At 43.6% G+C, this 26562-nt stretch overlaps 1 long non-coding RNA gene across 1 annotated transcript in view; it reads right to left on the reverse strand.

Annotated features, from left to right (window-relative positions):
• Nucleotides 1-2350: 2350 nt before the first annotated feature.
• Nucleotides 2351-26562, reverse strand: part of LOC143663187 (uncharacterized) — a 71480-nt gene continuing 47268 nt past the window's right edge. Inside the window, exon 3 of the long non-coding RNA XR_013165852.1 lies at nt 2351-2581. This is a non-coding gene — a long non-coding RNA (uncharacterized LOC143663187). The remainder of the gene's footprint in view (nt 2582-26562) is intronic.

Genomic DNA, 26562 nt, shown 5'->3' on the forward strand with positions numbered 1-26562 from the left:
GGAGAACTGTTGTCCAACTTCCCAAATGAGCTGTTGGGCCTGTGCAGACATTAGCTTATTAAAGGTATGGCACGAGTGAAAGGAGGGTCTTCTAAGACCTGGATGTAAATGCCCTTTGGATTTTTTTTTTAATGGCTATGGAAAAGAAAGTTGAATAAGTCCCTGATTTTGTAAAGTCAAGGGAGAAGGAGGGAAAGCTATGGTTGCAACTGCATTCTTGCCACTAGTGGAGAATATGATGCCATTTGACCTGCTCAGGCTCAGTTTCCCCACATAAAAATGGAAACTAGAACTGGATGGTCCAGACATTCCCTCGGTGGTCCACAATTCTGATTCTTAGGAGATCCAGTCCCTGACAAAAGCCCAAATTACTTCATACCTGATTAGTCTTAAGTACATGTGTTTGCAGAAGCTAACTTCAAATCTGAGGTTTTAAGTTTATGACTCACCATTTGTTCTTTGCATTATACTTTATTTATAGAGTGTAGTGCACTGCCTATAGTTATTTGACCTCTTTCTTTTAATGAATAGGGCCTCTGCTCTCATCAACACTGACAATAATCAAATGTTTTTCACTGTATGTACAGAACATGTTAGCATTCTAAAATAAGAATACCATATATGCTTATTTGATGTGGTAGATGGGTTCCTGAAAGAAGTTGTATAAAAAATTTTACCATTCACTTATTTTTGTTTAACTCTCAGATGTGCTTTTATCATGTGTTCTGATTGGAAGTGACTAACAAATTTCAATGTATAGTTTTTCTATTCTACTTCCCTGCCTTGCCCCTCTTACTTGTTAAATAGATTTCGTGAATACCGTGGATATATCTAAAATAAATATTAGTGGTGAAGAAGACGGCATTAAGAAAATATTTATCTTGCTAATATATTAAACAAGAGAGATAATTATGGGTATTTTACCTTCATGAATTTGCTACTCACAATGGCCTTTCTGAAACTTCAAAAAGTACTTTTTAAAATTAAAACATCGCTTATTAGGCATATTTTTTTCATTATATAAAATGAGAAATTGATAAAACAGCACTGAAGAATGATAAAGGGTAATTCATATAGCTAAGATTAAGTTAAAATGTTTAGTACTTGACAGTAAGATTTACTTAAATGAGGAATGGTGGGATTTTTTCTAAGTCTCCAATTGCCATTTTAGATCTTACGTGGTGAGTGTGCATCCAAAACTGCAAATTATTTTAACTAATAGACAGTATTTAAATAACTGTAGCCATGGCTTTGCGCTTCATTCAAAACTAATAAAGCCAGTAAGTTAATAACAGTAATTAACTTCCAGTGTGTTATTCCCTTCCATAGGTGCTTCGTTTTATACATTTGATATTTAGTTAGTGAGTATGGAAAAGCAAAGCACAGAAAGGAAACTGTGCTCATGTGATGAATATTGGGAAAAAATTCTTATATCAAGAAAAATAAATGTATTTTCTGCATATTCGTAGATGCCCCCACAAGATCTACGGGTTCATGAGGCTACTGAGATGACTGATTCAGAAATAGGCAAACATGGCTTCTCCATGAAGAGCCAGTAATCCTTCAAGACCATTTTTGACGTCCAGCTAACTGAAAATGATGAATGAAGGGATTACCAAAATGAAAATATTTTGAGGGGAAGGGCCAAGAAGATTCAAAAGAAGGAGAGAATTAAACTGGGGAGTTCAGTGAGTAGGAAGCGGCCCTTACTGTATGCTAAACAAACAGTGGGAAGATTTGGATTTTTAATAATGAAGGAGAAAAATGTAAAATGCTCTACTTAGGAAGTATTTCAGCTAACATTTGGAAGTTCTCTGTAGGTAGTGGATTGATTTTCTTTGGGTTAATTTTCTGCCATTTCTTTTAGGGTTTCCTTTTATTTACCTTATACAAAAGGCCATTTGTCAAGTTCAAGAATATGAAGGACAGAGTGCCAGTGGGTGTTGATGTTGTTGTTAAGAAAATGGGTTTAGACCCCAGCATGGTGTCTAAAATACCTTGTGAACAACCACAGAGCAAATGGGATTTCTACACCAGTACGTGGGCTTCTGTTACCAGCCTACTTGCAGAGAATTATCTCGATCAGACTCATATTCTAGTGATTTGAGCAATAGAAGGATAAAAAAAAAAAACTTTCTCTTGATGTTTTTGGGAAACACATGCACATGTCAGAAAGAAAGAAAGACAGAAAGGAAAAAAAAAAAAAAAAAAAAACCCAAAGCAGCACACTTAGCAACTCAGTGGGGGAAAAGGCCAGGCTACGATTGACAAGGATGTAAAGACACCTCCTAAACCATGGGAAAACATGTGTAAATCGTTTTGACTCACTGCATTCAGAACCCATGGAAGGGAATCACAAAACTGCACTTTGGCATTGTTGGCCTGAAAGGATATCTATTTATCATCTTATAGGACAGCTCGAATGATCTTTATCTACTTTGCCCACTTTCTGACCCAAATTCAGGGTTTTTATGGAAAATTGCAGTCAGTTTGATTGATGAAATCCAAAGATGTCTAAAATGGCACCAAAGATCTCCAACTGTGCAGACTCCAACCGAGGGTTTCAATGTTGGCATTGTTCCTGAAGGAATAAAAAAGAAAAGAGAGAAAGAAAGAAAGAAAAAGAAAAAGTTGAGAAAACAGGCAAAAGTTAGAGAATTTCTGCTTTAAAACTTCAAATTTCAATGAGGATCCCCAAACCCATTATCCCTGTTCACACGTGCGAACGGGGCGGACATCAAAGTATTTCCCACACACAGCAACAAAACCGGGGTCCTCTTGAACCAATAAACCTTCTTTGTAAACCCGCTGAATGGCTGTATCTACGCAGCGAGTAGGTTTCAAAAAAGCGCTCGCGGCGTGGAGCAGGGAGCCGGGGAGCTGGGCGCTCCTGCCGAGGCTGATCAGGAAGGACAAATGGCCTAGGCACTGGCCCTTATCCCGGGCCACTTGGGTCTTTAAAAAAAATCCCTAACAAGAAGTCCGAGCGGCCACTGAAAGCATGTTCCCGGGCAGGGCAGCCAATGCACCCTCCTCTCCCTTCCCAGCCGGCCCGCGGCGCCACCATTAACCCAAAGCCAGACTCCGACAGAGAAACCGGCGCCGAGGTTGGCGGAAGCAGGAGACAGCCGTGATCGTCAGCGAAACCTCGGTCCAATCTTGGGGGCGATGCATTCTAGTGGGATATTGTCACCTGCCTAATTGTTCTAAGCAGGCCTCCTCTCCTCCCCTCCTCCATTAGTAATAATAGCTGGAGTATGCCTCCTACTGGGCTACCAGGCCCGGGAGCTGATGAATGAACCCCCTCGTAGGGGAAAATCTTGGGAGCTGTCTTCTGTCCTATTACCCAAGGGGGCCGGCTATAAATCTTCCTTCATTTTAACCACATTTACCCTCACCCTCCTCGGGGCTAGGGATGCTGCGTTAAGATTGCACTGATGTGCCAACGCTCTGGACCAGCTGCTCCTAAATACAGACAGGTCCTTGTCAATTAAGGCTTTGAGAAGCAGGTCCTCGGGGCCCTGGGGCATTGGAGCAGCCAGCAGCGTGCAGCCCCCACAATTAGTATCCATTTGGAAGGGACCTTCAGGGCACAAATGCACAGGCAAAGGAAGAATCAAAACACCAGGCAACTTCAATTCTGGAAATTGGTCGTGTAAGTGTTGTGAAACTGAACAGACGGCCCCTAAGAAGGGAGCTAAGATTTCTGGTGTGAGATGGGCCTCTTTCTTGCACCCCCCCCCCAACTCCTTCCGGATAATTCCCCTTTGTCTTGTCTCAAGCCAAGCTGTAGATTGAGTTTGTGGATGGGTTAGGGGTGGGGGTGCAGGGAAGATAAATGAATACATTCATTTGCCCGCTCCAAGCTGAAGTCTTTTGGTGTCTTTTGTGGCCACCTGAAGCAGCTGGTCAATCCTGCCCGGACCCTGGCCTTTGGCCCAGGGCGCACTGGACAAGGCAGGCGCTCCAAGGAGAAGAGCTGCGATGTATCAGGTCAGCGAGGCCAAGCCGCCAGTGGGCCTGGCAGAGCATTAGCAGCTCAGCTAAACAAAACCCCAAAGACTCAGGGGGCCCAGGGCACCAGGAGGGAAGGTGTTTGTTTAAGTGATTAGGGGCAGTTGGTAGTTAGGGGTGGAGAAAAGGGCAGATCTTGTGACACAAGGGCAACTTAGCTGGACAGCAAGGGTGGACATTGGGAGGACATCACTGTTTAAGACTGTGTGACCTTACCAAGTTCAAGAACAGAGCAAACAGTACAGGCCATTAGGGACAGCCGTCAAATGGGTAGCAACAAAGCCAAGGGGCACTGAGAAAAATGTTTCAATATTAAATATGGAAAAGTATTGGGGGCCAGGGCGGGGGGGTCAATGAAAGTCAACAAGAGGGTAGGCTTAATGGTAGAAAGAATTTAATATCAAAAATGCATAAATCTGCAAATGCGGCAGCCCCATAATAGAGATAAAAGAACCAGTTTAGTTAACATTCTGTGGATAATGGCACCATAATAGATAGCATCAAGTTGTTAACATTTAACACAAAAGTTAAGAGAATGAAAGGAAAGGCAGCTCCCTTAATTGAGGACCTGCTGGAAGATTTCCACATGCAACATTGGATGAATACGTTGCTAGCTGCTTTATCAATGTTATGACCATCAGGAAAAACGTGGGTGTCCACTCCTCCGGGCTTAACAGCCCCCACCCGGTTCCCAAGGTTTCCTTCTTACCTACAGGCATATTCCTTCTCTAAAGTCAAAAGTTTTCTCTCAGAACCCATTGTGATTTTCCTCCTTCTCTTTCAGCAAGGAGGTGAAGGTTCTTTTAAAATTCACATCATCGCAGCCCTCAGTGAGCTAATAGAATTCTTAGCAAGGAGAATATCATGAAAAGAAGTTTGGGTTCGGTTTTATTTTCCCTGCTAAGAATAAAGAAATATTTCTTCAGAAGGGGGACAGCAGTTCAAAGGCTTTAAAAGAATTTCTCACCTTCCTTACTTTTTTCCAGTCTATAAACAATCTTATTTTCAATGAAACTTCCATCAGCAGAGCCCTTAAAATTCAAACTAACTTACTAAGGCAGTATTTCTGCTACCTGTGCTAGATCTTTCTGGATTTTACCTATATGGGAAAATATCTTCTCTTTAATATCCAAAGGTAGATGCTGAAAGTCAAGGAGAGAACATCCTATCCTGACAGCAACCCACAGGTGGAGAATCACACTAGTTGTGGACAACCAATGCCCAAGATCCAGCATCTTCCAAGTCTGCCAGGATCCCTCATCCTTGAATTCCTTCAGAGTCAAAAGAAACAGGGAACCCATCTTTTGGGCAGTCATCATTGGGGTGCTTTTATAGAGGGTGCTTTTATAAAGACACTGGCTCCTCCTCTGTGTCTTTAATATCAACAATGCTTGTTAGTTTTCACAACACATTTACATACTTTATGAGAGTGGATCCATATGAGTACTTTTGAGAGTGAATAAGGCAGACATTATTATCTTATTATCCCCACTGTATATTGAGCAACCTGAGAATTAAGAAAGATAAAATAACTTACGTAAGTTTACACAGTCCTTGACAGACAAATTCCTAATCTAGTGTGTTCCATACCTTTCCCTGTGTACAGACTTTGTCCGCCTCTGTTTGGAATGCTAAGTTCAAAGGCATGGTTAAAAACTGATATCTTCCTTAAGTCTGTAAAGGCACTTCAATGTTCATTAATATCTGGGTTGTGAATATTACTTAGATGTTTTGGAACAGCTAGAAAATTTAGGGGGACTTCCAGAGCATATATCCAACATGCTCATTTCGCAGTTAAGAAAACTGAAACTCAGAATCATTCAGGTCCCAAGGAAGAGGTAAATTTAGGCTCAGCCTAGACCCTGTGGTTCCATGACCAGGCCTGATGCAAAACCCTTCGGTATATATAACATTGATTTTTCTTCCAAAGGAACTGCAAGTTCCTTGAGTACAGTGTCTTCTGTTTCTTCTAGATCCCATGTGGAACTGTCTCCTCCATAACTATTTATAGGATTATTAAAGAATGATTAATGGATGATAAATAAATGGACAGGCTCAGGAACACTAATCTGAGACACTGGTTTGGGCCTACCTCCAATGATAGTAACAAGTGGCAGTGTGAAAATTATATTCCATATATTTAGACATCTAAAAGATCCTCTTTTTTTAAATAGAAAGAAAATATGTTATATTTGGAACCCAGAGTTTTGGACACCAGGGATTTTTGTTTGCTTGCTTTTTTTGAGACAACTGCCAACGTCTTGTACCTGCAATGGCCACTTCCCACCACTCTTAAACAAGGAGAGCCAAGGCCACAGAACCTAAGTTTAAGGGAGCCCTTACCTGGCATGCCCCAGCCTCAGCTCCTGACATTTCCCTTGCAGGTGGACAAGTCAGGAGGGCAGACCTGGCTGGGAGTGGATGAGACCTACCTGTTCCTTTCTACTTGGAGGTCACTGTGACCATCTGCCCTCTAAGAACTTTTCTATCTCTAAAGTTCTGGAGTCTCATCCAGAGCCTCTGACTCACAGCGAGCTGGACCTAATTAGACCAGGGACAACTGGCAGGAAGACAGCAGGCAGTGTAAATGCAACCCGGACCTTCCTGTCCCCCCAGAGCAAGCCTCGGAGAGCAAGGTGGGGTCTGGCATCAGCTGGGGATCCACGCTGGACACTGGCCTGGCCAGGCTCTTTCCCCGGAATCTTCTGAGTAAGTCCCTTCCCCTCCCCACCCTTGGCTCCCTCCGGTCTTGGCGCCTGGCAGCCGCAGCTCCCGGAGCCTGCAGACACTTCCCGGACTTGCCCTGCCTGGGTCCCCGCCCCCACCAGGTCAGCGAGAGCGCACGTGGGGCTCCAGGCTGCTCTGGGGCCCTGGCCTGGCCCCCAGCTGCGCCCTCACTTGGCCAGGGACCCAGAGAGGGTTTGGCACGTCTGAGAGCTTCTTCCCTCCCCACTCCCCACCGCATCGCCAGGGCCCGGCTGGACTTAGGAGGCAGGACCACTGCCTGTGGCGCGGAGTGCCTGTGGGTCACCTTGGAAAGCTCAGGATTCCCAAACAGCTCAGCCATGGCCAAAGCATAGAAGGAAGCGAATTGATTTGTCTGTGCGGCTATGGAAATCCAAGAGACACGGAAGCCAAAAGAGGGCTGACTAGGCAGGGAACTGAAATTTGTACTTTTAAAAGCTTTTCTTCCCCTAAGAAAAAATGTAACTGGGCTCAATGCAGCAGAGGTTTCCCGCGGGTTCAGGAGGTCAAGCAGATGTAGATAAGCGCACGGGAGTTTGTGTCAAGTAGGGTTATTGTAAAGGCGAGAGAGCGAATCGCGCAGGCGCGGGCAGCCAGTGGGCCAGCGCGCCGGGGTCAGGGTGGCTGGCGGCGTGTCCATCCTGGCGGGACAGTAATTGCCCCGAGTCTGACACGACGTCGCGGGGGAGGGTGTGCGGGAGGGCTCGGGGCGCTCCATCCATCTCCATCCAGTTAGCAACGTACTAACTCCCCCGCCGAGCCGCGCTCTGGCCTCGGCTCCGGATAATGGGAACAATTGTCCCCCTTCCTGGCACGGCCCCGAACGGCTCCGAGTTCCTGCCCCTCTCGTTTCTCTGGCCCCGCCTGTCCCCCAGTTTTGGCGATAGGGTCCGGGTGGGAGGTTAACTCGGGACCAGGTGCGCCCTTATTGTAGAGCACAGCAGCAGCCGCGGGTGCCCGGGAGGGAGACCCGCAGCCTCCGGCACCGCCACTACCCTGCCTCCTCCTCCAACCTGCCCAGCTACTCCAGCCTCTCGACCTTCTCCTCCCACCCAAGACCCTCCACCTCCAACCTCTAGAATTTTCCACAACCATTGGGAGCTGGAAAAGATAATTCGCCCTCTGGCAATTTAATAGTCCCAAGTCATCATCTGAGTGACACTGGCCATCCATCTTCTCCCAGGGGAGGACAAAGCCGGGCCTCCTGGACTCCAGACCTCTCCCTCCCTAACCCTTTCTATTTTGGGACGGCCTCCCCACAATGGCGCCCTTATGAACCATAATGGTGATGTTTATGAAGGCCCCGATACCAGTGTATGAAGACAATTTTATGCCTAATTAGAAAATGATGCAACCCGAGAGCAGACAAAGAGTTGCTGTCGCCCCTCCCGTTTCTCCCTCTTCAGTCACCCCCCCAAATTTCCTCGGGCCGGTCCGCTTGCAAGTGCTTGGGGCTCCGGGCTTCTGTTTTGACAGCAGCTCGGCTGCGCTGGCCCTGGCAGTGCGGCAGGCGGCGGCCTGCACGTCCGGCCGCTCGGGACAAAGGCGAGGGGGCCTGATGCCGCAGGAAGGGGGACAGACGCCGGCACAGAAGCTTAAAGAGATTTGGGACACACAGTCCTGCACTTTCTCTCTTCCCCACGCGTCTCCATCCGAGGGGACCTCACCCCTGCGAAGACTCCAATAAATGCAACCCGGCGCCACTCGATTCCGGGATAATTTTTAATATATATGCAATAAATGTTCACTTTGTTAGATTGAATGACAGACAATAATATTGGCAAATCTTCATATCCATCCATTACCAGCAAATGAGCCGCACAAAGGACAGATTTGCTTTTGATTAATTTATTTGCAGACTCGGGTTGATAAAGCAATAACTATTTGGTTAAACTTGACATTTGGTCTTCGGGGGGTTATCAGACAAATCCCTGTCGTTCGAGGGAGATAATAAAGCTGTTTAAAGGGGATTAATTATTAATTGGCTGCAATTAATTTCCCCCCCTTTGCTCGGCTGCCGCCAAAACGCGCATCCCTCACCCACAAACAAAAGGCAGGGAGTTGCCCTACCACCTCGGATCCAGGGCAGGAGTGTCTCCCCAAAGCCCGGAGTGGAGATGTGGCCCCTTGCATCCCGTTTATTCCTGTGCACACAGTTTAACGAACCATCATCCCTGGCTGAAACCTGTCCGTTGGGGGGCCACAACTCTGTCGCCAGTAGCTTTTCTGGAATCAGTAGTCTTTGAGGAACGTGGCCTTAAGATTCCTGCCTCGATATTTTAGGGGATCGCGACAGCAGCTCACACCGGTTGCCAGAAATACGTCTTCCAATTGGTCTTCCTGGGACCACTGGGAAATTGAACCCGGACCTGAGCTTGGGAGCAACCTTGCGGAGATCTCCATGCTCACCCAGCGGAAAGGGTCCTCTCCCCGACTCCCCCACCCCGCCACGCCACCCGCTGCGCCCCAGTGCTGAAGTCCTGTGGCCCTCCAGGGCTGGAAACTGCCCTGAAGCTGCGGAGTGTGTGAGCCCCAAGACAGAACCCCATTCCCTACTCCCCCACAACTGCTGGGCGCGCTGGGCTAGTTGGAAGAACCGACCAGTCGCGGCAGGCATAACCCGGCATATTTATGACCCCGGGTGCCCCTTTCTTTGCTAATAACCTGACACAACTTTACAGAACACACACTAAGACTAAAAAAAAAGCAAAGCCAATCGGACCACAGCCCTGGCCAGTACGTCCTCCCCGCCAATCACCTCGTCCCGCACCCTTTCTTCCGACACCGGCTCGGGGTGGAGGCGGGATCGGAACAGGGGTGATTCACTTTACTCCGGGAGCTTGAATCCCGAGCTCGACCTTCGGCCAGTCTTTGATCCCAAATCACCGCACCTGGGAGGCTTTCGACCGCACTCCCTTCCCTGTTCTAAGTAAGGGAACAAAGTTAGTTAAGTAAGGAAGGGCGACCCTGAGCGAGGAACCGGGGGCGCGAATGAAAAGGCTGCAAAAAGTGGCTAAGCTTGGCAATCCTGTTCATTTTTGACCCGCAGAAAACTGAAACGCAAACAATCTCCAAATCACCTGGCTGGAGAAAAGTCAAGCACGGAAAGGAAGGTGCGAGGATCGCCGGGTCACACAGCCTGGGTTCGGTTTCCATAAAAACAATCTTTCCGCAGAAAAGCCTTTGGAGAACCTTGGCCTGAGGCCGCGCTCTGCCCCTAGCTCCCTTCTTTTCCTTTCCCCTTCTTTCCTTTACTTCCCCTTCCCTTCCCTTCATTATCATTTAAAATAAAAAACAAGGATTGCACACAAAAAAGGAAGTCTGTTCTCTTCAGGGTGATGGAGAACTTTGGTAATGGCTGGTGGTGATGGTAGCACCATTTTGTGAATGTAATGAACGCCAACTGAATCGTATTCTTGAAAGTGGTTAAGATGGGATATGTTATATATGTTACCACAATTTAAAAAGTGGGTGGGTGGGTGGGTGGGGGCTCGCTTGGAAGCGCGCGCGGGCACGGCTAGGGCAGAGGGACCGCAGAGGCGCGCTCCCGACGGGTCCGCACCGCAACAGACCCCGCGCCGGGCCCCCAGCGGCGCTTAGGAAGTTGTCACTTCTTTCGATTAAAGTCCAGGAAAATGCATTCATGAGACTGTTTCTTTATTTTTCCTTTCGGCCCCCTCTGCATTCTTTGCCTATTTGCTTTAGGGCTTTTCAGCCGTATTGCAGCCGAGAAAAGAAACCAGGTTCTTTTCTCTTGCGATTGGACCTGTTTCCTAGCTGGGGCGCCTTTTGATGCCCCATTTAGCGCCTTTGACTAGTCAGCTGAATGGGGGCTGCCCGCTTTTGTCCTTTCCCACAAGTTCCTTCAGAAAGACCCTTTTAAACGCCCGGTACCCGCTGATGGATCCGTTTTCAAACGGCGCGAAGACAGCAGCGCCGGAGGCCGCGTCTCCTTAGTAATCGCGCGGGCCGGGCTCGGCGAGGGGTCGGGGCGGGGGTTGCGCTCGCCTCCATGGGTTTGGGCGCTGGGTTGGGGATAAGGGACAACAGAAGTTTCGGGTACTTTTCATCTCCGGAGCATTGCACTTCCCGCGACTCCGAGGCGCCTTCCGCTGTGTCGCCTGCGCCTTTCTCGCTTTCCATCCCAGGTGCCTCCCTCCCTCCCAGGGCAGAGCAGCCGGACTCTCGCTCGGCCCTCTGCGTGCGCGCATCCTTCTGATGCCCCCATTCCTAAACCATTCTTAAAACACCTTCAAAGCTGGGCTGGGGGCGCGGAGTCCTAAGTGCAACAGCCTTCCCGGAGACCTCACAGCGCCCAATGACTGCTCCCCAGCTCCCTGGCCCGTTGGCTCCTTCCCTAATCTTCCAAGGGGCCAGAATTTTCCAGAACCGTCCCCACCCGTCCCCTCCCGGAGCTTCGGTACACTCCCGGCAAAATGCAAGCCGGCCGCGCGCGACCAGGAGCGAACCCGCACAGCCCTGGTGGGTCCCACTTCTCTTCCCCAGCTCCGGCCTGGGTCGCCTGGAGACCCCCCAGTCGGGGGGGGAAGCACCCCTCCCCCACCCCCAGCGGCCACCGAGTTTGTTTATTGGCGTGCAAGGGGGGGGGGGGGGCAGGGGCACGGGGTAGAGGTAGGGGCATTTTAGCAAGCCGACTCTCCTAGAATCTCCGAGCTGGCCTGGCCTCGGGCCCCGCTCCCGGCCTGGCCCCGGCGAGGCTGCGACCCTGTGATTCCCCCGGCAAGGAGGGAGCTTCCAAATCCAAATGACCGGGAAAACCAGCGCGGGCCGAAAACAAAAGTCCGAGGCCTTTTTGTAAGAAGCCGGGGACGTGCCCAGCCAAGGTGTCCCCTGCACGGTGTGAGCTCCAACCCGGAGCAGCCGCGCCGCCTACTTACGTTGGAGGTGCGCGCATTCCAGACGGCTCGGACCTGCCTCCGCCGCTCTCGATTATTTTATACATTTCTTGGCGATACGCTTATAAACAAGTGGAAATTTTGCATCCTAGTGCACCATTTTATACATGATGAGCCGTCAGTAATAGGATTATTAAACAAAAACCGTCTCAGGCGCTGGCGTTAACCTTTTTTTAAAATGGCTAATTAGGTTTTGTGCAGAAAAATTAGATTTAACATTGCTTACATTGCCTGCATTTTCAGTTGATGCTCCAGTAATTTTGGATAGGCCGGGCTGCAGCCATGAGAAGAGATAATAAAAAATTAAGTATTTTAACATATATTACAGGCCTCCTATACCAAAATAAGGCAAAGATATTTTCATGATCAAATATTATATACATAAAACTAATTATCTTTTTTCGGCTGCCTCCATCAATTACCAGGGAGGGAGGAGTGCCGAGCGCCCTCTGGTGGCGTGAGCGGGGAGCGGGCCCGGCGCTCTCCGGGTACCATTGAACGGTGCTCGGCGTTTCTCGTCTGCCGCGGTTCTTTCCTTTGAAGTTTCTCGCGTTTTCAATCGTTCATGCTTATTTTCCGCTCCAGACCTTTAGAGAGTAGTAGTTTATGAGAGCCTCGGGCACAGAAATAGTATGAAGTGCCTAGTAAAAATAAAATGTTTCTCTTCCAGCGTTTTAAGTGACAAACTGAAAAGGCAGGTGTCAAAAAAAAAAAAAAAAAAAAAAGGCAGGTGTCAAATTACGGTGCCAGCCTGGCTCTGGTTCCGCGAAGAAGGGTCCACCGAAGAATTTATCAAGACTTTCCTACGCAGCTTTCCGTGCGGCGCCGTGTGTGTGTGTGTGTGTGTGTGTGTGTGTGTGCGTGCGTGTACACACACCCTCTAGGCTCTATGAAAGATAAAGTATAATATCCACTTTGTCTTCGGAGTAATTGAAATGAAACCCTAATAAGGTGTTGGGGCATTTGCTGAGATGAGAGAGTGGCTCCATGTTTTTTAAAAGCTTGCTTAAAGCAAAATTCAATACTTTATTCTTTTTCTTCGCCCAGAGGTGAACTATGTGTCGTCTGGGCCAGATATTCCCCGAGTGTGAATACCCATTGATTTGGAATCTTGTTAGGGCTGAGATCCACCGTTTTACTCTAAAAGGATGGAGGTGGGGTGTGTGTGTGTGTGAAGGAGCCTCTGTTGGGATTGTGCTCCTGATCACCTGAAGCAAACAGCTGTAGGAGGAATGAAGAACAATTAGGGGAAAGGATATTTATAAAGTTAATTTCTTAAGGGGATGAAATAGAATAAAAGACCCGAAGAAATTATTTGAAGCTCTTAAGGGAAAGAAAGAGAAGGGAGAGAGGGAGGAAGGAAGGAAGGAAAGAAGGAAGGAGCAGAGAAAAAGGCAAGCAACCTATAATAAATATTATTTTAAAAATATAAACTTTTCCCACATTTGTATATTTCATCACTACTATTATCAAGCATAACAATCTCTAAAATGAGTGACAAGTTCAAACTGAGAAGGTTTATTCAATTTACTCAACTTCATTATTGTGGTTCTTCACTCTTTAAAGCCAGTGTTCAAGCCAGTCTTGCAAATAAGCACCAAAAAATAAAATAAAATAAATACCAGCCTTGAAATGTTTTATTAGTTTGCCCCTCCCCAAGGCTACATAATGTATGCAAGAGAGAAACCATGAAATCAATAAAATAAAGATTCTGATTCCCTACTGGTCCACTGAATGGTTATTGCATCTGAACACAAAAAGCACGAAAGGACTGGTGAGGTTGCTTTTGTGCTATTTTGGCTTGCATGAGCTTCAACTGAAACAGTATTTAGTAGGAGATATCAAATACTTCAGAGTTTTGGTTTGTTCTTTCTTTTTTGTTTTGTTTGCAGGAAGGCCAGCCTCAGTGACAGCCACACATTACAGAACAGATTTGACTGGCCCATTCTTTTTTAATAAATAAATGACATTAAAGAGTCTGGCAATTCTGGGAGGCAGGGTCTTATGAGCTAATCACACCCCTGGGGGGGATTTGGTTGTGTTGTAGTGTAGTCTCACCCTAGGGGTGTGATTACACTATGGTAACCACACCCACCCGTCAGGCTTTATTTCTTAACTAATAAATCACTACAAATGATGTGATCTGCACAGTCATATATCTCAGACCCCTTCTTTGCAGACACACAGTCCCCTCCGGTAAAACCAGAGGAGAAAACTGCTGCTTTCCAGGTTAATATAGTCCACCTTGCCCTTTGTAATAAAAACTTAAAACAGGAGTGTATTTTAGAGGTACCTGTTTTTCTTGTTTTTATTAAGGAATTAAAAAGAGGCTCTGCAACTGTTAAAAAAGTGGAAAAAGTGATCAGACTTCAACTAGAGATATGAGTGAAGCTGATCTGGATAAGACTAAGGTAAATCAGAATTCAGGGTAATGGATAATATGGTTCATATTTTAAAACTTCAACTTCCATGTAAGATCAAAGGGAGAGATGTTTATTATAATTTGGACAGTGCATTATCTAATTTAACTTGTATGGTCAGTTCAGCTGAGCACCATAAGTACATGGAATCTTGAATAGAGCGTGAGATCTTGTTGGTTTATACAGGTTAGTGTGATGCCCTAATATATTCCAGAGTAATTTGGGCAGAGAATAAAAAAAATATTTGTAAAGTTCCCTTGGGGGACTGGGGAGAAAAGAGGAAATATTCAGTTTCTCCATCTAGGGAATTCCTGATATTCTCATAAGCAGTGAGTACAACCAATTCAATAGGCTGAGCCCTCAATCTTGGGGTTCAACCCTATGAAATTTATTCCTGCAAAGAAGAAGCTAAGCCTACTTATAATCATGCCTCAGAGTCACCCCCAGAGAATCTCTTTTGTTGTTCAAATGTGGCCTCTCTCTCTAAGCCGACTGACTTGGGAGGTGAACTCACTACCCTCCCCCCTACGTGGGACATGACTCCTTAGGAGTGTAAATCTCCCTGGCACTGTGGGATAGAACTCCTGGGATTCACCAGGACCCAGCATCACGAGATTGAGAAAGCCTTCTTGACCAAAAGGGGAAAGAGAGAAATGAGACAGAATAAAGTTTCAGTGGCTGAGAGATTTCAAACAGAGTCTAGAGGTTATCCTGGAGGTTATTCTTATGCATTATAGAAATATCCCTTTTTAGTTTATAATGCATTGGAGCGGCTGGAGGGAAGCACCTGAAACTGTTGAGCTGTGTTCCAGTAGTCTTGATTCTTGAAGACAAATGTATAACAATATAGTTTTTGCAATGTGACCGTGTGATTGTAAAAACCTTGTGTCTGATGTTCCTTTTATCCAGGATTTGGGCAGATGAGTAAAACAATAAGGAAAAATAAATAGATAAATAATAGGAGGGGATAAGGGGTAAAAAAAAAAAAAAAAAAAAAAAAAAAGAGGCTCTGACTCCCTCTTGCCTCTCACAATCCTAGCAGGTAAGGAAATCCCTTTGATCATCCCAGAAAAGTGTCCAATTTGACCTTTTGTAGACTCTTGTTAGATTAAACACGAGTTTTTTCCTTGGAATTCTGGCCCCTTTCTGATCCTAGGGTGAGCAGGCAGCAGGCTTTTGTGTTGACGTTCTTTATCTGGGCATCGCTCCACTGGCACACGTGCTCTTAAAGGTCCCTCTGTGTAATCAGTGTCGCAACCATTGTACTTGTATTCCTCCAGCCCAGTTTTCTCTCCCTCACCATGTTCCATCTTCCTCAGAAAAGCATTCATTTGCTTTAGCTTCACCTAGTCTAATTGACAGGGTCCATTGTTGTCTGCTAAAGCTTTTGTTCTTCTAGTCTTTATCCCCCAAAGTGGGAATGCCATGTCCATTTTCTTTCCCTTTGGGCTGATTCCTAGCAGGACTGCAAGCTACATAAAAAAGCAATGGTTAACTCAGGACAGAGTTACTGAGAGACCTTAGAAGTCAAACTGGAGTTGGACACCAACCAGAAAAAGGGACCCACACATCTGGGGCCTGGAGAGGGACAAGAAGATACATCCAGGGGTGTCCAAAGTGGAATTTTCTTGTTGGCGTTTGAGTTTTGTTAAGAGAAGGAGGAAATAGATCCAAACAGTGATATAATTTGTGCTTTGCTCAGTTGAGGCAAATTTTGAGAACTTGCTCCAAATCTGAGGGAGGAATTACATCGGGGAGGGGGCTTCTACTTCCATTGCCAGCTCTGCGGGGGAGCAATAACCCTGTCTGCATTAGCGGCCAGGAAATCTGGAAGATTTGACACTTAATATTCATTATTGCCTTGGCAGTTCTGACCAGGGATTCCAGACCCAATCTCCATGGCAGTGGTTCTGACCCAATTGCCCATGTGCTTGTTGCCTTAGGTAGCAGGAGATAAGGGAAGGGCTTGGGGAACAGTCACCAGAAGATAATGAAAAGGAACCCCCATATTTTATGATTATCCTATTAATCCGATCTCTACTTGTCAGGATTACTTGATGTTGGTGACATATTTTCTTGTAGGTGAATTTGGAGCTAAGGGGGTATCCATTAGCTTGATCAGTAAAATATTTTGGTTAAAGATCCAGACATCCAAATTTAGATTTATCCTGTGTTTGGTATTTTACTCTTATTGAGTACAAAAAAATTACCAGATCATTTCAGTCTCGGAGGTACACAGTAATTGTCATCCAGGAATTTTTATCTGAAAGCTGCCTACCACCCAGATTAATTCTGTTCTACTTCTACAGAGAAATGGTGCACTCAATCAGTGCTCTCTGTGCCAGTCCTTTTTTGTATTGCATCTACAGGGATGCTTCATGCTGATGTATTTCTCCATATCTGGAAAGGTGGGCCACTAAGCCCAAAGTTTTTCCTTCTCTGTAGGAAGTTTGACTTTTCAGGATAACTTCTCTGTTAAACTGCTTACATTTTCCCGGCCATCACCTCCCTGAGCATATTCAATCTTTTATGTTAAAATTTGTTTTTCTGTAATTGGCTTCCAGTTGTTATGGTGGTCTCCTGTCCTCCCTTCCATGCGGCAGCCAGAAGAACAGTACATTTAGAGTTGGAGAAACTGACTTTGAGTTGGAAAACTGACTTTGAGTTCCAGCTTTACACATACCCACTGTGGATCGAGCAGAAGAAAAATGGTCTATGGGACAGTCTGATGCCATTGGATGGTTTGGCATCTGCATCCCAATACTTTTTAAAACTCCCAAGGAATTCTTATGGGCAACCAAGACTAGGCACCTCTGTCCTATACCTAGTTGTTGAAGGAGAATTTGGGGGTCAGTGAAACTATAAATTCAGAACCAAAAGGGTGGGAAAGCTAGTGGTGGGGCATGGGATTTGGACTTACACTTTATAATAGTATTTAAGGAAAGAAAGTCCCATAACTACTTTTTTGTATGCTCTGTGTGTGTGTGTGGGGGGGTCACATTTCATTCTTCTTCCATGTGAGTATCCTGTTATTGCAGCAGCATTTGTTGAATTTTTTTTTTTTTTTGCTTGTTTGGTTGGATATTTTTTTGGGGGGGGAGCGGCGTATGGACTGGGAATTGAATCCAGATCTCCTGCATGGCAGGCAAGAATTCTACCACTGAACTAACCTCATACCCCCTCCCATTTGTGTTTATGGTGAATAGTGTACTGGAACATGCACCCGACAACAAGAAAACATTACGTATGCTCAAGTCCAGCTTTTGACATTTCCAGCTATGTGATGTTGGGTGAGTCACTTTATATCTCCCAGGGCCTCAGTTAAAGAAAAAAAAATCTGGCAATGTGAAGATGATAACCTCTCTTGTACAAGATTGTTGTGAGGATCAAATTAGAATAATAACAGCTGACATTCATTGTGCACTTGCCCTGATGCTCAGGCGCCCTGCAAGTGATTGATGTGAAATATCTCATTGAACCCTTGCAAAAACCCAGCTGAGGAAGGTTTCATGAGGATACAATGCATTGAAAAGTGCTTTGTAACTGGTAAAGTTCTATGAATATATGATATGATCATGCACCACATGGTGGGGAAATATGAAGATTTGATTTCATTCGATTTCTTCCTTATGCCTTAAATGATTAATACTTTACATATTCTCTTACATATATTTTTCTTGAGGCTGCATAACATAAGAGTAGAGACTGGAATTTAAATTTGAATGTTTGAACACCAAAGTCACTTTTCTTTCCACTACACTCGACTGGTTCCTGGTTAATTGTAAAAGCTGCAAGTTGTGATGCATAGACTTGCAACATCGGCTTCCCCTAGGAGTTGATGATAAAGGCAGAATTTCAGGCTCCACTCCAGACCTAGTCAGCATTTTAACAAGGTCCCCATAATCCAGGTGCTCATTAAAGTTTGAGGAGCTTTGATTAGCTCATCTAGTCCCAACTCCCTTCCTTCCCAAACATACAATAACAGCACCAGGGCCTAGAGAAAGTTCAGAGTTTAAAATGTTTAATCAAATGCCATCAGTTAGTATGATTTCTATGTTCTGGGAATGGGGAGCATCTATTCTAGGGCTAAATGTCAATTCTAGGCATATGAAATATGGTTATTTATTTGGATACAACCACCGGAATGCTTCAGACCTTCTAAAATGTGAAACAGTAGTCTTGGACTTGGGGATGTATTTCTTAGCTGAGAAGCTCATAGCTGTTCTGCTTTTATAGCTACTGCTGCTTTCACCACATTTTAGAGGAGACTGAAGACATAAAACACCCTTTGATGAACATCTATATACTTGAAGTCTTAATAATCTCACTAATTGCCAGTAGTTCCCTTGCATTTAAATCCTGTTCTGTACACTGAATTTAGCCTTGGTCCATTTCACTTCATACAGTGCCCACTGGCCTCATTTATCTGGCAGGCTGTGAGTCCGGATTGTAGATTAGTACTCCCTTTGCTTTCCCTCCTGTCTCTTGATTATCTTTCTACCAGAGGGCAGGAAGAAGAACCACTTCTGTTATGTGGTTATACCTCTGCTACTAGGTTTATTGAAACTGAAACTAATTTAAAATGTGATTTTTTTTTTTAATTACAGATTCAATTTATCCTTGTTATTTCTGTCCTTGGTTTCAATGTGTGGACTGCCCCCTGGTGGACAAATGCTGCAGATCACATGAAAACCAGCATCCTGCTTTGGCTACTTTGGGTAACTATCCTGAATTATTGTCCCTGAGTCAATATGAATTATATTTGAAGGAAAATAAGAATTTAATCCTGAATATGTAAATTCAGTAAAATACAGAAGTATTAGATTGTTCCAGATACTCTTAGAACATCCTTAACTGTGAGGACAGAGTCTGTCTTAATCTTTGTACAGTAAATTTCCATTGCTCTAGAATGACTGGGAAATTGTGTGTTCTAATTAATAGGTTATCGCAGAGTCACTGATACAACTTACATGAATTAATGATTTGCAAAGAATTGTTACAGTATGTAATGGAATGCATGGACTGCTGAATATCAATTTCAGTAGAACTTGATAATAGTTAATATTTAAATCTTATACTAAATGCTTTAATATATTGATTCATTTTATTTCCCCAGTTCTACAAGATAGGAAGACTTCTATTGAAAACTTGTGGAGGTAAGGAAACTGAGAACTCTCACACAGCCAGTAAATGACAGAATTGGAATTTAAACCTGGATAATTGGGCTCCAGGGCCCATGCTCTTAACTCTATATTAAACTGCCTTGCTTACAATTCACAGCACACTTCCAGGGGCCACAGTATCTCTCTTCTGAGCATTGCTGTTCATCATCCTGGTCTAGGAAATTAGAATTAGAAGTTGTAGGAGATTAGAATTTACTCCTTTCCCCTTCCTGCACCTTCCACTATCCTCACCACAGTAACACCTATCAGAGCAATGCATGTATTAGGGGTGCAATAAATACCTCTTCAATTAATGAGCTTAATCATCAGATTCTTTTCTACAAATGCCAATTAATTTATTGCTCATTACTTTTTCACAAATCTGTAGTGTTTCACATCACCAAAATATGATGATTGGATTGTTTCATTCAGGATAGCTATAAGATTCTTCACACATGCTAGTATCACATGTAGCTCATCCATACTAAAGTAGACCTTACCCAATTTAGTAAAAGAAATTATGTAACCGGTTTTGTCCTTTTAAGGTGAACCAGGTCCATATAGCTACACAGAACACTTTAAAAAGTGTTCTTTGACAATGGACTTTGTGAAAGTCATAAAAGGGTTTGTTCAAAATTACTGAATTCCAGAATGAGACCTAGCGACAAACCCTAATATCCTGTAAGTTCATCCTTCACAGGTTTCCAAGGTCTAGAGCTCTCCTTTTCTGGGGGGTCCCACGTTGTTCCTATCTGAGGCAGTCAAAATGTTCGCTTCTGGTTTCAGGCTCTTATGGACTTACCTACCCGCCTGGAGCATGGGTGTGTGGTGCTACAGTTCTCTGTATTTCCCACCCACCTGGCCTTGATCTTTGAAGGGGTTTGATCTCCCTTTTAGCAGGAAAAGCTACTTCCTCCCCAGAGAACCAAAATTAGGTCTCCCATGACACAGAGATGTGGACGCTTGACATTTCCCATGCCTCAGTGTTTAATAACTTCATGCCTAACTCTGTGTGTGTTTTTTTGGCACACTGTTTTGCATGCAATAAACACCAAAAAGTGGTCAATGAGAGGGAGGGGAAAGGGGCATGATATGTATGTGTTTTTTCTTTTTATTTCTTTTTCTGGAGTGATGCAAGGGTTTGAAAAAATGATCATGGTGATGAATACACAATTATGTAATAATATTATAAGCCACTGATTGCTTACCATGTATGGAATATATGTAAAAAAATGAATGAATGGATAAACAGAAAAATTATTTAAAATAATAATAAATAAACACCAATAAATTATGTTCGTTCTTGCACATCTCTGGGAGCACACCACCCACCAATTTTGTTTCTACGTAACCATTTTCCTGGGAATCAATGAGGCCTTTGGAAAATGCTTCAGGACTCTACATACAAGTATAATACTTCAGCATAAAATGGATATGAGGAAGAGGAAGACAACTTTAGGAAGAATAAGGTGGTTTCAAAGTTTAGCCTAACGTATCTAGTAACACAGATATGTTACTTTGTTTTTAAACAAAATACTAATGTGCTAGAAATCTTCCTGCTTATCCCTGCTTCCACTAAAGCTCATTTTTATAAGGTGTTTGGTTAGTTTTTCATCAATCTAGAACAAGAAAGGGAAACACTTCAATTGACAATAAACTTTAAAACATTACATTTTATACACACAAACCTGAAATTCTAATAATTATCAAATCTGAAGTATTGCATAACTAATATAGGTTTTAATGAAGTTTCTTTTTTCCCTAAGGAAAAAAAAATACTAACATCTGCATTCACCCAGAGACACATGCAAGATTGAAATCAGACCGTCTGGGTGTTTTGAACACAAAGGAAACATTTGAAAACTCTGATTTGAGCATATGAGTGTCAAGAACCCCTATAACAGAACCAATCCAATCCGTGCTTCCATTCAAAGGGCATCAGTGTGTGTCTTTAATGGTTTTTCAGAATCCCAGGAAATTGGAATTACATGGCATTAGCTTTTCATTTTCTAAAGAATGGATGAAAAGCATGCAAGTCGCTTAACAATGTGAAGAAAAGTATTTTTGGTTTTCACAAACTTCTGCTGTTCTCTGATACATACTACACCAAAAAATGCCTTTAAGACACCACACAATTGTACACACAATTGTAGCTCAGTGGGTGCTGATGCTGGGGAGAGTGCAACCTTATCCAAGCTGAAAAAAGACCCCCCCCCACTGTTTATTATTCTTACTGAATGCCCACTTAGCCACAGATGGTATTCATCTAATGATATCATAAATTTATTTTCCTTTCCCTGTTAGATGCTTTTATTTTTTTCATTGGAAGTAAACTTAATTTAGGATTCTGAGGGGTGAGGGGACATATTTCCCAGTAAGTAACTGCAGGTTTTGGTGGAAATGCACGTCATCAATTTGACTCTCTATGTACTATATAGAGGAGGAAAGTACTCAATACCCGTTTGTGTACAAATTGTGGAGTTAACACTGCCTAACTATATATGTATATATATATTCAGTGAATATCAATTTAAAGCACCAAGAATTGGACCAAGTATTCAGTGGACTTCAGAGCATTTATGCATTGACCCGAAGATTCCTGCAGGATTTTGGTAAGAAACCAAAGGAGAAAACACAGAATATTTTAGGACAAGATAAGAACAGGGGCTACTACCATCCATCCCTTTTATCAATTCCAAGTACTGTGAATTTATCAAATGATATTCACAAATTTTATAAGCGACCTCAAAGTCTCTAAACCCATGCTTCTTGAATTTTAATATGCTTAAGAATTGCTTGGAATGCGTTTATTAATTAAATATGCAGATTGCCAGCCTCCCCACCTCTACCCCACCTCAGAGCTTGTGATTCACTACATCTAGGATAAGGCTCAGAAGTCAGCATTGCTACATACATACCAGAGGACTCCGATGCAGGAATCTGTGGTAGACTCTAAGAAATACAACAACCCTTTTATATCCAATATCCTTTTTTTTTTCCCTCATGGGTAGGCACTGGGAATCGAACCCAAGTGTCTGGCATGGCAGGCGAGAACTCTACCTGCTGAGTCACTGTGGCCCACCCTCAATATCCTTTTATTTTGTAAGAATCACCTAATTTGAACCTTCAGATTGTTTCCCCTTGTTGAAGTGCTTGAGTCTTATTTTATTTATTTTAATTTTTTATTAATTAAAAAAAATTACAAGAAACACAAACATTCCCAACACATACACTCAGCAATTCACAATATCATCACATAGTTGCATATTCATCATCATGATCATTTCCCAGAACATTAGCATCAATTCAGAAACAGAAATAAAAAGACGACAGAAAAATATAACAAAGAAAAAAATTTTAAATGCCATACCCCTTACTGATCCCTTTCATTGATCACTAGCATTTCAAACTAAATCTATTTTAATATTTGTTCCCCCTATTATTTATTTTTATTCCATATGTTCTACTCATCTGTTGACAAGGTAGATAAAAGGAGCATCAGACACAAGGTTTTCACAATCACACAGTCACACTGTGAAAGCTATATCACTATACAATCATCATCAAGAAACATGGATACTGGAGCACAGCTCTACATTTTCAGGCCTTCCCTCCAGCCTCTCCATTACATCTTGGATAACAAGGTGATATCTACTTAATGTGTAAGAATAACCTCCAGGATAACCTCTCAACTCTGTTTGGAATCTCTCAGCCATTGACACTTTGTCTCATTTCACTCTTCTCCCTTTTGGTCGAGAAGGTTTTCTCAATCCCTTGATGCTGGGTCTCAGCTCGTTCTAGAGGTTTTTTTCAATCCCTTGATGCTGAATCTCAGCTCATTCTGGGATTTCTGTCCCATGCTGCCAGGAAGATCCACACCCCTGGTAGTCATGTCCCATGTAGACAGGGGGAGGGTGGTGAGTCTGTTTGCTGTGTTGGCTGGAGGGAGAGGCCACATCTGAGTAACAAAAGAGGTTCTCTTGGGGGTGACTCTTAGGCTTAATTTTAAGTAGGCTTGACCTATCCCTTGTGGGGTTAAGTTTCATATGAACAACCCCCAAGACTGGGGGCTCAGCCTATAGCTTTGGTTGTCCACACTGCTTGTGAGAATACCAAGAATTCAACTTGGGGAAGTTGAGTTTTCCCCTGTTCTCACCATTCCCCGAAGGGGACTTTGCAAATACTTTTCCACTCACTGATCAAATCGCTCTGGGATTCATCAGGACATCACCTGGACAAACCAACAAAATCTCATGTCCTACACAAAGTTCCATGTGCTTAAGGTGTTCAATCAACTATCTACATGAGTTATATTAGGAGATGCACTAGTCAAAGTATAGATTTGTACCAAATAAACATTTTTTTGCTTTGGTCTCACACATTAGTTGAAATTTTAAACTATTAAGTACCATCTATTTTCAGCACACGGCAGTAATGACATTCTTTTGTTCTTCCTCATGCAAAAACATTTTTTAAATTTGTATATTTAGTCACTATCATTATACACTCTAGGCATTCCTAGATTACACCATCTCAATCTTTATCGTCTATCTTTCTTTGTGCTTTCATTTATGCCCCAGCCCTCCTCCCTCTATCATTCTCATATGCAGCTTCATTCAGTGTTTTAACATAATTGTATTACAGTTAGGTAATATTGTGCTGTCCATTTCTGAGTTTTTATATACAGTCCTGTTGCACAATCTGCATCCCTTCAGCTCCAATTACCCAATATCTTACACTATTTCTATCTCCTGATGGTCTCTGTTACCAAGGAAATATTCCAAGTTTATTCACTACTGTCAGTTCATATCAGTGAGACCATACAGTATTTGTCCTTTTGTTTCTGGCTAATCACACTCAGCATAATGTCCTTAAGGTCCATTCATGTTGTTATATACTTCATAACTTTATTCTGTCTTACAGCTGCATAATATTCCATCTTATGTAAATGTCACAGTTTGTTTAGCCAACTGTCTGTTGATGGACATTTTGGCTATTTCCATCTCTTGGTAATTGTAAATAATGCTGCTATAAATATTGGTGTGTAAATGTCCATTTGTATCCTTGGCCTCGTGTCCTTTGAGTAGAGACAGCATATAGATGGGTCCTGTTTTTTAATCCATTCTTCCAGACTATGTCTTTTGATTGGAGAGTTTAATCCATTAACATTCAGTGTTATTACTGCATGGGTAATACTTTCTTCTACTATTTTGCCTTCTGGATTTTATATGTCATATCTGATTTTCCTTCTTTTTACCTTTACTCATAGTCTTCCTTTCTACACTCTTCTCCACACCTCTCTCTTCTGTCTTCGTATCTGTCTCTAGTGTTCCCTTTAGTATTTCTTGCAGAGCTGGTCTCTTGGTCACAAATTCTCTCAGTGATGTTTTGTCTGAAAAAATTTTAATTTCTCCCTCATTTTTGAAGGACAGTTTTGCTGGATATAGAATTCTTGGTTGGCAGTTTTTCTCTTTTAATAATTTAAATATATTATCCCACTGTCTTCTTGCCTCCATGGTTTCTGCTGAGAGATCTGCACATAGTCTTATTGAGCTTCCCTTGTATGTGATGGATTGCTTTTCTCTTGCTGCTTTCAAGATCCTCTCTTTCTCTTTGACCTCTGACATTCTGATTATTAAATGTCTTGTAGTATGTCTATTTGGATCTATTCTTTTTGTAGTACGCTGAACTTCTTGGATCTGTAATTTTAAGTCTTTCATAAGAGTTGGGAAATTTTCAGTGATAATTTCCTCCATTAGTTTTTCTTCTCCTTTTCCCTTCTTTTCTCCTTCTGGGACACCCACAACACGTATATTCGTGCACTTCATATTGTCTTTCAATTCCCTGAGTCCCTGCTCATATTTTTCCATTTTTTTCCCTATAGTTTTTGCTTCTTGTCGGATTTCAGATGTTCCGTCCTCCAGTTCAGAAATCCTATGTTCTGTCTCTCTAAATCTACCATTGTAGGTTTCCATTGTTTTTTTCATCTCTTCTACTGTGTCTTTCATTCCCATAAGTTCTGTGATTTGTTTTTTCAGACTTTCGTTTTCTTCTTTTTGTTCTTTCCTTGCCTTCTTTATATCCTCCCTCAATTCATTGATTTGGTTTTTGATGAGGTTTTCCATGTCTGTTCGTATATTCTGAATTAATTGTTTCAGCTCCTGTATGTCATTTGAATTGTTGGTTTGTTCCTTTGACTGGGCCATATCTTCAATTTTCTTAGTGTGATTTGTTATTTTTTGCTGGCGTCTAGGCATTTAATTACCTTAATTAGTTTATTCTGGAGATTGCTTTCACTTCTTTTATCTAGGGTTTTCTTGCTGGATGAATTTGTTGTCTACCTGTTCTTTGACATTCCGTTCAGCTTTATCTGGACCTTTAGCTTAAGTTTTGTTTAACAGAGGAGAATTTTTCAGTTCTTGTTTTCTTGTTTCTTGCCCTGCTTGTGTGGTGCCTTCCCCCACACACACTTAGGAGGGTCTACTTAGATATTATAGACTCCAGCCAGATTTTCCCAGACCAAACTGGCCTCCTATCAGGAGGAAAGAGTCACCTGCGTCGGTTTTCCCTGAGGGTGAGACCCAGCAGGTTGAAAGACTTTCCTGTGAAGTCTCTGGACTCTGTTTTTCTTATCCTGCTCATTATGTGGCACTTGTCTGACTGCAGGTCCCACCAGCATAAGATGATGCAGTACCTTTAACTTTGGCTGGGGGCATGTTGGAGACAGAGAAGAGGCTGTAGGCTGGTTTTAATGGCTTCAAATTACCAAGCCCTGGTGTCTGAATTCCTTGATGAAGGGATTCCACCTGGGTGGGGCTTCACCCCTCCCCTGGGGAAGGCACAGGCTCTAGATAAGCCCCCAAAAGAGCTCACTTCTGCCTGTGCCTGGGGCAGTTGCCTGAAAAGTCCTGCCACTGTATCCAGAGGCAGTCCAGCCTTTGTAGATACACAGCCACAAAAACCTCTGTTTCCTTCTTTTTTTCCCCCCTTTTTCTGTCAGTCCTGCCCCCTTGATGCCGGGGCAAAAATGAGCAACCTCCGCTTTGATCAGGTTCACCTAAGCTGGGGGCCTATTTTTAGTAGTCAGAATTTGTTAATTAATTCCACAATTGGCGTTTGATTGTGCCCAGTCCCTGCTGCTGGTAAAGTCCTTTCCTTTCCCCTTGGGAAGCGGCCTGTGGGGGAGGGGTGCTGGCTGCCGCAGCTTTGGGAACTCACGGTTGTGGGGGGTGCCCGCAGCCGGTCCAGTTGGTCCAGACTGGGATATGCTGTGTGTCTGGTCACTGACATGGCCCCAGGAGCTGT

This window comes from Tamandua tetradactyla, chromosome 19 (assembly GCF_023851605.1).
Source record: "Tamandua tetradactyla isolate mTamTet1 chromosome 19, mTamTet1.pri, whole genome shotgun sequence".
NCBI classification, from domain to species: domain Eukaryota; kingdom Metazoa; phylum Chordata; class Mammalia; order Pilosa; family Myrmecophagidae; genus Tamandua; species Tamandua tetradactyla.